This window comes from Macrobrachium nipponense, chromosome 1 (assembly GCF_015104395.2).
Source record: "Macrobrachium nipponense isolate FS-2020 chromosome 1, ASM1510439v2, whole genome shotgun sequence".
NCBI classification, from domain to species: Eukaryota; Metazoa; Arthropoda; class Malacostraca; order Decapoda; family Palaemonidae; genus Macrobrachium; species Macrobrachium nipponense.
The window spans coordinates 136,637,752-136,642,751 of record NC_087200.1 but is presented as its reverse complement, the minus strand read 5'-3'; the positions used below and the strand labels follow the sequence as shown (position 1 = coordinate 136,642,751).

Sequence of the window (5,000 nt, the reverse complement as noted above, 5' to 3'; positions counted from 1 at the left end):
GCTGTTGGTATTAATGCAACCAGTTTATTATTAATAAAATGATTTTATCATTCAATTCTTAATGAGCATAAGGATTGGCCTTTAAAAAGAATAGACTGCCATGAGTTTCTTTACAAAATGAGGTTCGTTAGTAATAATACTACCAAGAAGAAAGGCCATACGCAGTTTCACAGTGAGAAGACCAAAGGACGACTTGTAATGTTCTAAATGTTTCCAGCAGTACCTGTCTTTACATTATACTCGTAGATGTCTAGGTGGCACCTGAAGAATACGTGGTACTATTTTCGTAGAATACCCTCATGTGACCACTGGGTCATATTTCTAGAATCTTCTGGGGTTCGCCAGATGGATGATGGTTCTCCAGTGCGAAACGGTAAATACTGGAACAACGTAAAGCGGAAGAAGTTTCACAGCGATCGAGGGAGACAATGAAAATAAAAAAGACGACAGTGACCCAGGGTTGTTTGGTTTCAATCAGGTTGATTTTAAAATCAAGATTTAAATGAAAAGATTTTTTTTAATCCACTATTTAAATCATACTGAGGTTTGTCTGCTCTTTCCAACGGAAAGATAAGAGTCACAGCCAATGGCTCCAGTCACACAAGTAGGTACTAGGTCGTCTGCTGAACGCTTTAGTGATAGAGAGGATGCCTTGTCTCTATCTCTGTTACACAATGCAATTACATGCATTGCTGAAACTATTATTGACTAATATATATATTATATCTATTATATATACATACATATATATATATTTAGTCTAATGTATTATATATATATCCTATATATATATTAATATAATATATATATATATAGTCTATATAATATATCTATATATATATGTATATATATATATATATATATAGATATATATATATATATATATATATATATATATATATATATATATATATTAAATCAAAAGAATCAACAACCCGGCACTGATGTGACATCAGTGCGACTGAGGATCGTAAGGACGCTACAAAGAACATCTTGCGCTATCTAGAGAACGCTGTGCAAGAAGCACTCGTGGCTGTTTCACGTAGTGGGTATCAGTGCTGATGGGGAAACATGCTGAAATAGCCTTTAAAAAGAATAGTCACCTATGTTCTTCCTTGAGTACATGAGTACCTTTACAGCTCAAAAAAAAAAAGCATTATCAGTTTCTTTCAAATGATTATACCACTAACAAGTATTGCAATATAATACTTCGTACACAGATACCCAGTATGGAGGGTGCCCTTACAGCATACTGTATTTACTGTTAAAGTATCTATTCGGTCACAAACTGCAGTGTATTCTGCACTTTATTTTCTAACTGTTCCACTAGGAATCCATTCTTTGATTTTTACCTTGCTTCAATTTTCACCTCTCATTTAACAACTGATTACTTGGAGGAGCCATTATTTCTTTTGCGTCTAAAAATATGACTCAGGGGTCTCATTGAAAACTTTATAATAATGATGATAATGCACAAGAATGACTCAGCCTAGTATATAAGGTTTTTAAATAAATCATGAAATAATAGATGAATAATAAGCTTGAGTATCTTCCGGCAAAGGAACTAATCCTCCAAGGTCCATAAAAGCTATGATTCAGAGGCTCTGCCATAGCCCTTCTGTTGAGAACATTGGTTATATGGTTACCAGTAGGTATAATACAGTTAGTTTGCAAACCTACAAACAAACTGAACCAAAAGCATGACCTAAAATTTCTTGTTGACCTTCGAACCTCTTAAGTATGATCTTGACCTCACTTAGCACATCATTTTCATTAATGTATGTCAAAAATAAAGTCTGTTGGATGCAGTTCACATTACTTGACTGTTGTACTACGAACATAGAACTCTGCCATTTCCTTTGCTTTCCTTTCCATAATGACTTCGTTACCAATATGCAATTGCCAAATTCAATTCATCTTAAATAGTTTAAAAGTCATGGGCGGTTAAACTTTTTTCTGAACGACCTTTGACCTGTGGGTAATGACCCCAACTTTAATCCCGTACTGCACGCTGGTTTTATACGAGTTCAAAAATAAGACAACTTACCCTCCAAAAAGTAACATTTCTGTCTGCTAAAATTTGGCAAGTTCATGCCAGTCAAAAGTCCATTTCTGGTAAAAAGTCACTTATAACTTTGTGGCATCCTGTTAACAAAAACAGACAAAACAAAGTGGGCTTAAAACAGCCAAGTGGTGTTTCTATTGCTCTATCTATCTATCTATCATCACCATTCATCCTACCCTGTTTTCTCGTACAATCCATGTTTCAGCGTTATCAGGACGCCTCATTTTCCACTGTTAATCTGATCATTTCTCTCATTCGTTTGTAGTCGATATTGCTCCTCTTTCCATCACAGTATTTTCCACTAACTCTAATCATCTTTTGTGAGCGAGAGCACAAGAGAACCATCGCAGATTCACGCCCAATGAGCCATTTTCTTTACTTAGCCTGGTTTCTCCGTCCCAGGAATAATACTCGCTTTCCTTCCGGTAACTTGACCAGGAACTCACCAGAAAGCTAAGCCTGTCTGCACTCGTCACAAGCTCTTTTCGGTAAACAAACCAACACTGGAAGTTTTAAAAACCTTTCATAACTGGAGTTTGTTAGTGAAAGCTAAATCGAGACAAATGCCGTCCTTGTAGATACTTACAGATAATGCGTTGCACTACGATTACCAATACTTGACAGAGCGAAATGCTGAAGCACACTGAGAGATCTTAGCATTAGAATCAATCATTCATGACTACTGGTCGACCAGATCTTTTCTTGAGGCAGAGGTGATATCTTATCGGATGATATGATCATCGGTGATAAATGTGATTTACAAATGCTAACAAAGTCTTCTATACCAGTGGCGGATCTAGAAATATTTCATGGGGATGGGGGTGGGGGCCGATTATGTTTATCATATAAATTAATATTTATATATGTATGTTCACATGTACATGTAGGTACACACAGGAGTAGTTGTTGCTGAAATATTAAATAACTAATCAAATGTTTGCTACTACTAATGATTTATAGAAAGAAAACAATGATCTAATATTCATATCCATAGGGGTGGGGGAGGCAAGTGACCAGGTGGCCCCCCCTCCTGAAATCCGCCAGTGTTCGGTGCCACGGAAAAGTCGGAGAGATAATCTCATGAACAACCTGACTGGTGGTTCGGATGTGCACAAGTACGAGAATATTGTTGACAGGAATAAATGGGATGCTGTTGACCTCTGGACTACGCCCAACCAACAGTGACTTCGGAGAGTTTATTTGTACTGAAAATCTGAGAACCGGATTATGGCGTGGGAAGGGATGAAGAAGATGAAGACGAAGAAGAAGGAGGATGTCGAGAGGCGTAATGGCGTATAGACATGATGGCTGAACTGAGCTGACGCACAATAGGGCGAAGTGAGTTGCGCTGGTGGCAGTGGCTCACAATGAGACCCGAAGCCCAAATGTGTGGGCGAAGAAGAGAAGAAAAAGAAGAGGAGAAAGCGAGAGGCGTGTGTCTGTTTTTGTTTCCCTTCTCATTAGCGCCGTATGTGCCACATTTGCCACCCGAGGAATATTCTGGGTTGTCCCGTGGGATGCAAAGACAATCAGAAGACGTCATGACGCGTCGGAGCATCACTCGTTTTGTAGGAGGCAGATTTCACTGAGTCTCTCCTGCTGGTGCCGCCGCCGAAGATGCCGCTCGGAACGAGGGATTTTGTTTTCTGCTCTTGGTCTCAGTCCTTCGATCTCCTCTTTTCTATTCTTTTTATTTTTCTTATCATTCATCCTTATACATTTTGCAAAACATTAGTCCCCAGTTCCCAGAGGCTCGGTCATGAACGCAGTTACGTGTGGAACAGAAATAAATTTCAGATTCATATCAGGATCGAACCCAGGTCTCGTCTTTCAATATATGTCTGTGTGTGTATGTGTGTGTGTGTGTGTGTGTAGAATCTACTGTTCACTTTTACCAGTTACAAATGTAATTATAATTGCCACAGTTCCCTCTTAACTTCTCAAATTCTTTGCTCTTTTTTTGGATACGCTTGTCTCTACAAAGCCTTGTGATCCTACTTTAAAAGAAATATGAAGATGGGACATCATGATTTCTTTCATATTTCTTTGAAGTTGGATCTCGAGGCTTTGTAGTGACAAGCGTATCCAAAAAAGAGCAAAGAATTTGAGAAGTTAAGGGGACATTTGTGGAAATTACAATTACACACATATATATATATATATATATATATATATATATATATATATATGTATATATATAATATATAATAATAGGTATATATATATATGTTTTGTGTGAATATATAATATATATATATAGATATATATATATATATATATATATATATATTATATATTCACACAAACATATATAATATATATATATATATATATATATATATATATATATATATATATATATATATATATATATAGATATATATATATATATATATATATATATATATATATATATATATATATATATATATATATATATATATATGTGTGTAATTGTAATTTCCACAAATGTCCCTTAACTTCTCAATTCTTTGCTCTTTTTTGGATACGCTTGTCACTACAAAGCCTCGAGATCCAACTTCAAAGAAATATGAAAGAAATCATGATGTCCCATCTTCATATTTCTTTTAAAGTAGGATCACAAGGCTTTGTAGAGACAAGCGTATCCAAAAAAAAAGAGCAAAGAATTTGAGAAGTTAAGAGGGAACTGTGGCAATTATAATTACATTTGTAACTGGTAAAAGTGAACAGTAGATTCTACACACACACACACACACACAAACACACACAGACATATATATATATATATATATATATATATATATATATATATATATATATATATATATATATATATATATATATATATATATATATATATATATATATATATTATATATCAACCAGGGAGTAAGGGCGAACTCAGCGCAAATCACATTCACATCCAGATCAAGGGCAGGAATACAGAAGCAGA

At 35.3% G+C, this 5,000-nt stretch overlaps 1 long non-coding RNA gene across 4 annotated transcripts in view; it reads right to left on the bottom strand.

Moving 5' to 3' along the window:
• Positions 1-5,000, bottom strand: part of LOC135219665 (uncharacterized) — a 116,622-nt gene that overhangs the window by 35,991 nt on the left and 75,631 nt on the right. For 3 of the 4 annotated variants that reach the window (XR_010315484.1, XR_010315481.1, XR_010315482.1), the window contains exon 1: positions 2,652-2,740. The exons of the other annotated variant lie outside the window; for it this stretch is intronic. This is a non-coding gene — a long non-coding RNA (uncharacterized LOC135219665). Of the gene's footprint in view, positions 1-2,651; positions 2,741-5,000 lie in introns of those variants that run through there. 4 annotated transcript variants of the gene reach the window in all.